Below are 12,362 nucleotides of genomic sequence, written 5' to 3'. Positions count from 1 at the left end.
CTTCCAACCCTGATATTCTAAGATTCTAATGTCCCTGATGCATTACAATCAGCCTTTGGACCAGGGCACAGCACTGAGGCAACTCTAGTGGCACTTTTAACCACTGACAGGCAAAATCTTAATGCTCATACTGATGGACCTCTCTGCAGCATTTCACAGAGCAGATCTTAAATGTAATATTAATAAGCCTTAACACTAAGAATAAATGTAACAATTACAGTTGTTCCAATCATTACCTCTCACCACTCAGTCTTCTGGAAAGGAATTACTCCTCCTTTCCAAAAGCTCTCAAGTGCAGAGTTCCACAAGGATCCATACTATTTCCCCCCATTTCCCTTCCACACCTTTGACACCCCGATAAGTCACTGGGAGAGACAGTGAGACATGTCTACACTTAAGATGCTGTAGCAGCACACTTCACTGTAAACACTACTTACACTGATGGGAGAAGCCCACCTCCCCAAGGCCTGGTCTACACTACGCGTTTAAACCAATTTTAGTAACGTTAAATTGATTTAACCCTGCACCCATCCACACAACAAGGTCCTTTATATCGCTATAAAGGGCTCTTAAAACCGGCTTCTGTACTCCTCCCCGATGAGAGGAGTAGTGCTGAAATCGGTACTGCCGTGTCGGATTAGGGTTAGTGTGGCCGTAAATCGACAGTATTGGCCTATGGGTGGTATCCCACAGTGCACCACTATGACCGCTCTGGAAAGTGATCTGAACTCGGATGCACTGGCCAGGTAGACAGGAAAAGCCCAGAGAACTTTGGAATTTCATTTCCTGTTTGGCCAGTGTGGAGAGCTCACCAACACAGGTGACCACTCAGAGCTCATCAGCACAGGTAACAATGCAGTCTCCTGAGAATCGAAGAAGAGCTCCAGCATGGACCTCACGGGAGTTACTGGATCTGATCGCTATATGAGGAGAGGATTCTGTGCTAACAGAACTCAGTTCCAAAAGATGAAATGAAAAAACATTTGAAAAAATTTCCAAGGCTATGATGGAGAAAGGCCACACCAGGGACTCAGTGCAGTGCCGTGTGAAAGTTAAGAAGCTCTGACAAGCCTACCAGAAAACTGAAGAAGCAAACGGAAGGTCTGGGGCAGGGCCGAAAACATGCCGCTTCTACGATGAGCTGCATGCAATTCTAGGGGGGTAAGCCACCACTACCCCACCTCTTTCCGTGGATTCCGAGGTGGGGGTGGTAATCTCAGCCATGGCTGCGGATTCTGCGGATGGGGAAGAGGAGGATGAGCTTGCAGAGAACACACAGCACTCCGTTCTCCCCAACGGCCAGGAGCTTTTTCCCACCCAGATGGAATTACCCTTCCAGCCCTCCCAAGCCACTAGCCCAGACAATGAAGCCATGGAAGCGACCTCTGGTGAGTATACCTTTGTAAATATAAAACATGGTTTAAAAGCAAGCATTTTTTAATGATTAATTTGCCCTGATGACTTGGGATGCATTCGTGGCCAGTACAGTTATTGGAGAAGTCTGTTAACATATCTGGGGATGGAGCGGAAATCCTCCAGGTACATCTCCATGAAGCTCTCCTGGAGGTACTCCAAAAGCCTTTGCAGAAGGTTTCTGGGCAAGGCAGCCTTATTCCGTCCACCATGGTAGGACACTTGACCACGCCATGCATGTAGCAAGTAATCTGGTATCATTGCATGACAAAGCCTAGCTGCGTATGGTCCTGGTGATTGCTGGCATTCAAGCAACATCAGTTATTTATCTCGCTGTGTTATCCTCAGGAGAGTGATATTGTTCATGGTAACCTGGTTGAAATTCAGGAATTTAATGAAGGGGACAGAGATGGCCATTCCTACTGGGCTGTTTTCCTGTTGCTTAAAAGAAATCCTTCCTTGCAGGTAGCCAAGCAGGCGGAGGGGGGCAGGGGATGGCACTGAGCTTTTTTGCATTTGGCTAGCAGGGATCTTCCATGATACCTGCCACACGGTGGGGGGAGGGGTAAAGCGATCATCCCAGAGAATTGGATTGTAGGGGTGGTTTCTGCTGCTGCATGTTAACAGGAAAGAAGCAGCACTGAACGGGATTTGCTTGGTATTTGGGAAAGGAGGACACTGTGTATATGAAGGCTGCAGAAGCTGAAAGACAATGGCTTACCATGGACGCATGCAAGCTGAATTCTGCTGCCCTGACCTGCGTGTGTGAGATCTCTAACAACAGAGCTGCAGGCACTCAATATTAAGATGCAAAATGCGACCTTGTAGTAAAATCACATGTGCTATGTAAGGTGAATAGTCTTGGTCACCGTGAAAGAGTATAAGCATTGTCCTGTAAAATGTATCTTTTTAAATACTTCTCCCCCTTTTTTCCCTCCTTCATGCAGCTGCAAATTTTTCAAGCCTCCCTACTCCATCCTGAAGAGTATCTCAGATAAGGCGCGGAAAAAAAAGATGCGAGATGAAATGTTCTCGGAAATCACGGAAGTGACCCGCAACGAAAGAGCTCATCTGAATGAGTGGAAGGACGTGGTATCAAATAACAGGAGAGATGCCAGTAAACGTGAGGATAGGAGGGACCAACGTGAGGACAGGAGAGACACTCGAGATGAGAGGTGGTGGCAGGAAAATCAGCAGCGGCGGGATGCAATGCTGGGGCTGCTGCATGATCAAACTGACATCCTTCGATGTTTGGTGGAGCTTCAGGAACAGCAGCAGGGTCACAGAGTACTGCTGCAGCCCCTGTGTAACCACCCTCATCATGTTCCATATCCTCCTCACCCAGATGTGTAAGAATGCGTGGGGGTAGGCTCCGTGCTCCTGCCCATTACACCCCTGTGGACAGCCCAACCAAAAGGCTGTCATTACTTTGACATTTTTTTAGTGGCCTTTTCCTTCCCTCCTATCCTCCTCCCAAACCACACCCCGGGCTATCAGTTCTCTCCCTCTTTTTATAATGACTTAATAAAGAAATACATGATTTTTAAACGATAGTGAATTTATTTGCTTAAGCAAGCTGTAATCAAAGGGGGAGGATGGGTTGCTTACAGGGAATGAGTCAATCAAGTTCATCAAGGGGAAACAAACAGCAGTCACACCGTACGCTGGCCCGTGATGAAACTCGTTTTCAAAGCTTCTTTGATGCGCACTGCTTCCTGGTGTGCTCTTCTAATCGCCCTGGCATCTGGCTGCACGAAATCAGCTGCCAGGTGATTTGCCTCAGCCTCCCATTCTGCCATAAAGGTCTCCCCCTTACTCTCACAGAGATTGTGGAGCACACAGAAAGCAGCAATAACAATGGGGACATTGGTTTGGCTGAGGCCTGAGTGAGTCAGTAATGTGCGCCAGCGCACCTTTAAACAGCCAAATGCATGTTCTACCACCATTCTGCACTTGCTCAGCCTGTAGTTGAACAACTCCTGACTACTGTTCAGGCTGCCTGTGTATGGCTTCATGAGCCATGGCATCTAGGGGTAGGCTGGGCCCCCCAGGATAACTACAGGCATTTCAACATCCCCAACTGTTATTTTCTGGTCTGGGAAGTAATTCCCTTGCTGCAGCCGTTTAAACAGTAGTGTTCCTGAAGACGTGAGCATCATGAACCCTTCCCGGCCATCCCACGTGGATGTTGGTGAAACGTCTCCTGTGATCCACCAGTGCTTGCAGCACCATTGAGAAGTACCCCTTGCGGTTTACGTACTGGGTGCCCTGGTGCTCCGGTGCCAAGATAGGGATATGGGTTCCATCTATCGCCCCCCCCACAGTTAAGGAATCCCATTGCAGCAAAGCCATCCACATTGACCTGCACGTTTCCCAGAGTCACAACCTTTCGCAGCAGCAGCTTAATGATTGTTTTGGCTACTTGCATCACAGCAGTCTCCACAGTAGATTTTCCCACTCCAAATTGATTCCTGACTGACCGGTAGCTGTCTCGTGTTGCAAGCTTCCAGAGGGCTATTGCCACTCACTTCTCAACTGTGAGGGCTGCTCTCATCTTGATATTATGGCGTTTCAGGGCAGGGGAAAGCAAGTCACAAAGTTCCATGAAAGTGCCCTTACGCATGCAAAAGTTTCGCAGCCACTGCGAATCGTCCCAAACCTGCAAAACTATGCAGTCCCACCAGTCTGTGCTTGTTTCCTGGGCCCAAAATCAGCGTTCAGTGGCTAGAACCTGCCCCATTACCAGCAGGATCTCCAAAGCACAGGGGCCCACGGTTTGAGAGAATTCTGTGTCCATGTCCTCATCACCGCGATACCATAGCCACCTCCTCCTCACCTGGCTTTGCAGGTCCTGGTTCAGCATAGGCTGCACGAGAATGCGCGAGGTGTTTACAAAGTCCACGATTGTGGTCTTGATCTGAGCAGGGTCCATGCTTGCTGTGCTATAGCGTTTGCACAGTTCACCCAGGAAAAAAGGTGCGAAACGGTTGTCTGCTGCTTTCATGCAGGGAGGGGTGAGGCTGTACCCAGAACCACCCACAACGTTTTTTGCCCCATCAGGCACTGGGATCTCAACCCAGAATTCCAAGGGGCGGGGGAGACTGCGAGAACTATGGGATAGCTAAGAGATAGCTATCCACAGTGCAACGCTCCAGAAATCGACGCTAGCCTCGGTACATGGACACACACCGCCAAATTAATGTGCTTAGTGTGGCCACGTGCACTCGACTTTGTACAATCTGTTTTACAAAACCCGTTTATGTAAAATCAGAATAATCCCGTAGTGTAGACATACCCCAAGATGCAGTACCTAGGTCAACAGAAGAGACATAGCTATACCAACATAAATTCCTAGTGTAGACAAGACCTTATCTGACAACAATCTGCAGACAACATTCAACTATTTCTCTCATTCAGCACTGATGCAACTACTGCCTCTAACAGGATACTAGTATGCCTACAAGAGATGGGCTCTTGGATGGGTACCATGATGGCAGATGAAGTCATGTTGATAAATAAAAGTAATGCACATTGGAGAGAAAAAAATTGAACTGAATTAACTATTACTCAAGAAAGGGACCTGGGCATCACTGTAGACAGCTCAATGAAAACAGCTCAATTTACACCTGTGGTAAAAAAGCTAACAAGATGTTAGGATGCATAAGCATTGAAAACATAATGCTATTATAAAAATCTCTGGATTAGATGAACTACGGATCCCATACAAAGTTTCATAAGAATTGGCTTAATGTAAATCCTCCTTTGTGCTTTCAGCCCAAATCTTTTTCTATATCACATGATAAAGTAACTAAAGTCCTGCTGACTTGTCAATTACTCATTGAATGCACTTGTTGTTAATTTGCTCCCCAAATGGCTGTAGTGATTTTAAAGCCACAATTTTTTATATTTTAATCTAGTAACTTGTCAGGAGGGCACAAATAACCCATAAAAAGCTTGTAAATTTGTATACGTATTCTATATTAGGTGATTACACTACACCAGGAATATTCTCATTAAAAATCAGTTTCATCCTACCGTCAAAGTCAAATTTTCTATTATATTTTACCTTTCAAGAAGAATCTTGTTCTCTAGTTACCTTTTAGTAAGGCAGAACACCTCTGTGGACAACTGTCAATACAGACCTAGACATATATTTTAGTGAAGAATCTATTTCCAATGTACATGGGGGTCACTTTTAAAGGCACAGTGATTTAAACTCTTTATATGGAGAAAGGCATTTCCCATACCTACTGACAATCTGTCAGTAAGTCACCCCTCTTATTGAGGGGAGTAACAACCTGCACTTTCATAACAAAATAAATATTCATCTAACTTGATCACCAGTTTACTGTAAGACTGAATTCTTCCTCCCTCCATGCCCACATCCTCTCCTAAAAATAGAAGCAGCAGCAGATCAACCATAGCAGGTACTCTGAAAAGCTAAGATGCACAGTGAACTCCACTAGTTTAAGATAGATTTTTCTACTTTTTAGAAACAAAAAGAATATAGCCTTCTGCAAGACTGGTGTATGCTCAGATTTTCTTTAGTTACAAAGCTTCTTTGTAACATACTAATGAAATTAAGATCTTACACTTGATTTAGCCCTCAGACTGCCTTCTTAATAAATCTGAACTATCAATTCAGACATACTTAAGTTAATAAATGAAAATCAATTAAAATTAAGTGCTGGAATATGGCACACTCTCACACTTGGTAGGTCTATTGAACTCACTGGATTACATACTAATTGAGAATAAAAGTAGCAGAATCGGGCCTTGCGTGCATAATTATGTATGTATATTCTCAGCAAGGTTTATACTTGATTTCCAGTATACATATTATGAGCTTGATACAGAAATTACTAGGTGAAATTCAGTGTCCTGTGTTATACAAATCACGGCGATCCTAATGGTCCTTTCTGTCCTTTGATATTACCTAAAAACTACTAGTTAAAAAGTTTCAAATTACCTCCACTGTAGCTAAAGCTATGTCCACACTAGGAGAGCTTGTATAGTATAGAAATGATATACTATACCACCAAAGTGTACTGTAACAGGGCTCCACCTCCTGCCCCTCTTCCTGGGGCCTGTTTGCTGCCTCTAATAAGGCTCAGAGAGGCTTCAGGGCTGTGAAACACCCATGTCTATTTATACAAGGTTCTCCCACCAGCAGTGTCTATCTATATAGAAATCTTGCAGGATTAGTCACCTCCTTTACAGGCAGAGGCAGTCTTCAGCTAGGAGGCGTCCAGTTCCCTTCCTGACTGACTTTGCCCTGGCACCTCCCAGCCTTTATAGCTCTTGGCTTGTCAGGCTAGCAGGTGCTGCCAAACCTCAGGCCAGCATCAGGCCTTTTCCATCAGCCCCAATCTCTTTCCCCTGATTAGAGCTGACTGGGCAGGAGCTAATTAGGTGCTTTTGCACCAGCACCCTGCTACAGTATCTACCGTGGATGCAGACAAAACAGCAAACCACACTCTGTACCAGTAAAAGCAGTTTTGCCAGTGCAGCTGAATCTACACTACAGCATAGCTGTACCGGCAGAAGTCTGTAGTGTAGACAAGGCATAAACTTCCCTTAATGGTATCTACAATCAATAGTGTGTGAATTCAGTTCATCTCCAGGCTCAAAAACAGCTGCTACATGCTCTTCTCCTGAGGGCATTCTGCACCAAAAAGTGAAAAATTCTGCAACCTTTATTTTGCAAATAAATGTGGAGGCTCCAGCATGGCACTGAGAAGAATAGGCCACTGGCTGCACATGGCAGATCACTGTGCAGCTACCCCCAGGACATGGACTCAGTGGTGAGGCTGCACCCAATCCTGACACACTGCAAGGCCTGGGCCTGCCACAGAAACATCCCAGGTCCCTGACCTCCATGTGGGCAGCCAGGCTCAGAAAGGCAGGATCCAAGCATGGAGGGCTTAGTGTTGGGGGACCCAGGTGTGGGTTGAGAGGGCTCTGTGTGGGGCAATCTGAGTGTGGGCAGCTCAGTGGGGAATCTGGCTGCAGGGGGCATCTGGATGCACGGCGTCTTGTTGGGAGGTTCTGGGTGCAATGGTAATGGGACTCTGAAGGGGGATACAGGTGAAGGTGGTTGGGGCTCTCAGCAGAAAAGTCTGGGTTGGGGGACAGAGCTCAAGAGGGAGGTATGGGGAGCTCGGGGGGGGGTTAGAGATGCTCAGGGAGTGGGGCTCTGTGATGTGGGGATCCACGTGCAGCTGGTTGGGGCTCGGTGGGGATCCAGGTGTGGGGGGCTCATCGAGGTGGTCCAGGTGCAGAGGGAGTGGGGGTTCTGAGTGAGAATGAGAGCTGAGGCTCAGCAGGAGGATCTGGAAATGAGGGGGTCTGGATGCATGAGGGTGGGTCAGATGGGGGAGAAGTTCCATGTACGAGGGTCAGGCGAAGACAAATTTGCAGAGCTTCCTGCAGCCGGGGGGAGAAATCAGGGGGTGTGTCTGACCCAGCCCCAGATGCCATACAGGCAAAAAGAAAATCCCATCCTCCCCAGCCCAGCTGGGACTAGCAGCTAAGCCTAGTACAAGGTAGGAGCCACCAGCGGGTCTTCCCCAGTCCCGCCTCCTGCCCCACAGTGATTTCTCTCTCTGCCAGCTGCCCTTGACACCCGAAACATACTGATGGTGACGGTCACATGACTGACCTTTTGGCTTCCTTTTACTTCCCTGCCAGAAAGTTTTTTTTTTTTTTTTTTTTTTTTTTTTTTGCAGGGAAGCAAAGAAATCTGTGGGCAACATAAATTCTGCCCATTACTTCCCCAGGAGTAAGGCTCATATGCCTGACATTTTTCTGAAGCTACTATCATGCTTTACAGAATTTCAGCTTTCACAAAAAAAAGTCTAAGTGTTATGCTTGCTTCAAATGGCTCAAATTTTGAGCCAAGAAACCAGCAAAGATGTCTGGGGGTAGTCTTCAGTGGACAGCTAACCCGAGGTTTTAGCCCTGCCATCCTTATCATCCACCCAGAAAACCATCTGACCAGGCTTCGGAGGTGCTTTAAGCCTGGGCTGGCTTACATGGCTGGATGTCAAGGTCAGTATCCTAAGTTTGGCTGAAACATGCCCACTTTGCAATGAGGAAGCAGGTAAAAATCCAAGTCACTCTGCTGACAGTCCTACCATGCATATCCCGCAGTTCCTCACGAGGGTCAGGCAAGTTGTACAACTGACAAGGAAAGAATCCTAGAGCATTTCAGCACAAAGAAGTATGGGCTTTGATCCCAGATATACACTGACAAATGCAGAAGCAATGAGGACATAATATTACAGGTAGTGATTTGCTATGGGGATGCTCACAAATGGACTATACTAACCATCATGCCACTGACCCAGGTTAACAGTGCAGTGAAGACTTATCTTATATGACTCAAACAACAGTAGCTCCAAAATATGGGACCTGCCCTAATCTCTTCCTTTCATTAAGGTATTACAATTTCATTTGTCATAAGAAAGAAAAGGGAGTTTTACAGATCTGTAATGACTCATTTTAGTGCTTTAAGTGGTTAGTATTTGAGAGAGGACCCTCAATTACTTTAATCCCAAAGAACCAAATGCAATCAAAGAAAGTTTAGTTGAGTCCATCAGCATACATCTACACTAGCGAGCTTACAGCAGTGACACTGCCAGATCACTCCTGTAGCTGCCCTATGCTAGCAGGAGTGAGCGCTCCACTTGACATAATAAAACCACCTCCTTGAGTGGCAGTAATGTCCGAGGGAGAAGCTCTCCTGCCAACAGTTCTGTATAGTCCAGTGTTTCTGCTGGTATAAGTTATGTCACTCGGGGGAGGGAGAGGTGATTTTTTACACTCTTGAGCAATTTAAGTTATACCGACAAACGTGTTAGTGAGACAAAGCCTAAAACTAGCTTAGTGTAGTGTAGGCATAGCTGAAAACCCACCAAATGGGAGCCTAGCTCAAGGAGTCCAGTAGAGCTCTCATAGGATGCACAATCCACAGTGATTGTGGCTTCTTATTCTGGTGATCCACACGGGTGAAGTTTGGAAAAGTAACTCCATCTTTTTGACACCCTAATCCTGCCTTTGTTGATCACATTAACTCACACAAACATCCCTGATCCAATTATAACCACCTCTATAAATAAAATTGGCTAATTCAATTTTTCACAAGTTTAGTTTGAGCTATTGTAATCCCTTCAATTGTAAAATTACAAGAGGTTTCATTTTCAGTGCCTAAGAAACAAAACTAGTTGTAATGTTGAAGAGCTTGGTGCGATACTGCTTCAGTTCCTTTACAAAAAGTAGAAATACAGCAAAGTCCCAATCACTTAAACAGCAACTACATTGCTCACAAGAAAAATAATAATAATAAATAATAATAATAAAGAAGTGCCTTTGACCAGCACAAGTAAATGCCCAGGAGCAGAATTAAGCTACATTAAGTCCGAGTTAAAGTCTGATCTTTCTTCTAAAGAATTCCCCAACGCCTCCCTTTGCAACACAGAAGGCGTCAGCATCTGTAAGCAAGGAACAGGAGAGTTTCAAGGGAAAGCGCTCTGGAAGCGGACACACACCAGACACCAAGGCGGCTCTGTTAGGAGGTCACTGGGGACGAACTGCGGCGACTCAGGTTTTTTCCCAGAGCAGGTAACCCGGGGTTGCTCCCAAGACCAAGCGCGGCCACCCGGATCAGCGCCGGGCTCTCTAGGCAGGAAGCGCCCGCGGTGCCTTTCAGCGGCGCCGGCAGGAGTCCACAACGCCCCGTTGGCGCGCGACGCTCCTCCTTAGACCTCAACTCCGAGCCTCCATGAGCATCGCCCCAGCGCCGGGCACCGGCAAGCGGCCTTCCCGCCGTATGACACCTGGCCCTAACGAACGGGGGGCGGGACACAGCGCGGCAGGAGGGAGCCTGCCCCAAGGGACCCCGCCGCCCTCCGCGCGCACCAGGTCAGGGCTCCCGCCCGCTTTCCCCTGCCAGGTCATGTCACCTCCCTCCACTGCCCTCCCACCCCCGTAGCCCCGCTCCCGCGGAACCCTTACCTGGGTCGGCTCCGCTCGCCGCTGACTCCCTCCCGCCTCCGCCTGAGCGCGTGGTTCGGACTCCAACGGAGCAACCCTCCTCCTCGCCCGCTAGTGCCTCAGAAACCTTCCCGGCACCCCCCGCGCCCATCGCTCCGGGTCACATGCCGATGACAGCACCGCCCACTCCTTCCTTCCCCCCACCCGCTCTTGACTCGCCTCAACTCTGCCCCTTTTACGCCCGCCCACTCACTTCCGCTCCACTTCCCTCCCCATCCCGCAACTTCCTTTCCCTCGACGGCATCTCCTTCCGGGTTCGCCTGCCGCGCGGTGTATTGTGGAGAGAAATCTCTTTCCCTCCTCCCTTCAACCCACCGAGCCCCCTTGGGGCGCATGCGCAATAGCAGCCTCCCATCTTTCTCCCAGGCAGAGCTAGAGACTCACAGCAGCAGTAGCAGCAGCTGATGATGAAGACGAGAGAGGGGGAGACTGGGGGACCTTTTATTTATATTGTTAAAGGGACAGAGCACTAATTCCATCTTGAATTGGTGTGTGTGGAGGGGGAGGGGGTTGGTGTGAGGAGCCTGAGTTTCTCCCCCTAGCCCAGCCCTGCTAGAGGATCCCAGGGAGACACAGGGAGAGAAGGAGAGTTTCTTCCCCCCCTTGGCCATCAGAGGAGAGAGAAAGAGACCAAAAGCCTCTTAGCAACACAGCCCCTTCTCTCTCTGCTAATGCTGCTTGGCCCTGGCTGGAGACACCTCACCAACACACACACACGAGCAGCAGCCAGTTCACTAGCTCCCCCACCCCCTGCTCTCCCCTCCTCCCCCTTTATTACCCTTTGTGTGTGTCTCTTTCTCCACTGCTCCAGGGAAGGGAATAAAAGTGGGGTGCAGCCAAGGTAAGTGTGTTTGTGTGTGGGGAAGCAATACCTCCTCCCAGCTCTGCCTCTCGCTCTAGGGCGGGCAGTTTTGGGGGCTGGGGGTTGGGAAGGTGTTTGTTTTCTGGATCCATCTTTTAGCTTTGATGATAGTTGGATTGTTTACTGGTTTGGCAAAGTGGCTTATTTTTCCTGCTCCAAATGAAACACTTCAGTTTTGTGTCTTACTCTAATCTTCATGCCCCCTTTGGGCAGAAGATATTATAGTGTTCATATCTGTCACTTTTTACTCACTCTTTGAGGAAGTGGAAACCTTTCTCTGTGTCCTGCCTCAGTTTTATTTATTTTTCAGTTAATGAGCAAATGTCATGGAGTAGATGATGATCAAGCATTGCTAGTGGTACCCTCAAGTGTGTTCCAATATCTCTCTCTTTTTGGAGCTGCTTCTGATTTGGGGATTTGCTGTTTCTGGGAGCTGTATTTGTCTTTTGGTTTTCATGGGTAGTTGTCTTTTTAATAAATAGTTTTTCTGTGTAGAGAAGTAGGTGAAGTATTAAAAGGTGTTTGGGCCAAGGTTTGTTTTATTTATGATTTATTTCAAAAGTGCATATATTTCGTATGTCATAATAAGAAATTCAAATGACAAAAAGAATAATATGGAGCTGGAAGCACTTTGGAATTTATTATCTGTCTTTGTTTTGTGTAGTTGCATGTTGCCATTGTTAACAATCTGAATAAATAAACTTAGTTACATAATCATTAAGGCCCTGATCCTACAAAGATTTATATACTTACTTTACTTTAAGCATCTGAGTAGTCCCTATATGGGAACTAGTCTAATATATAACTATTAGCAAGATCAGGGCCTATGCAATAAATCATCTCAATACTTAGCTAGAGTAAACAGTTGGCTCCTGTTAAAATTTTTATGTTACTTTTTTTTCATGGTTTTCTGATAGGAAGGCCAAACCTGTCCAGCAGTATTTATGCTGCACTAGATAGTTGTCTGGCTTAGGTACCACTTTCAGTTTTAACTAACCAGTTTCTTTATTAATGTAAGATTCACATGTCAAAA

The 12,362-nt window shown here is 47.0% G+C and overlaps 1 protein-coding gene across 5 annotated transcripts in view; it reads right to left on the bottom strand.

The window, feature by feature from the left end:
* ORC4 (origin recognition complex subunit 4) overlaps positions 1 to 10,580 on the bottom strand; it is a 61,994-nt gene extending 51,414 nt beyond the window's left edge. For 2 of the 5 annotated variants that reach the window (XM_030579801.1, XM_030579803.1), the window contains exon 1: positions 10,429 to 10,580. The gene's annotated coding sequence lies outside the window, so the exon portion shown is untranslated. The remainder of the gene's footprint in view (positions 1 to 10,428) is intronic. The other 3 variants (XM_030579800.1, XM_030579802.1, XM_030579798.1) reach the window with 2 other exon arrangements.
* Between the last annotated feature and the right edge of the window lie 1,782 nt (positions 10,581 to 12,362).

The sequence above is a fragment of the Gopherus evgoodei genome, chromosome 11, assembly GCF_007399415.2.
Source record: "Gopherus evgoodei ecotype Sinaloan lineage chromosome 11, rGopEvg1_v1.p, whole genome shotgun sequence".
NCBI classification, from domain to species: domain Eukaryota; kingdom Metazoa; phylum Chordata; order Testudines; family Testudinidae; genus Gopherus; species Gopherus evgoodei.
The sequence above is the reverse complement of the archived record's forward strand: the minus strand, read 5'-3'. Positions and strand labels throughout refer to the sequence as shown.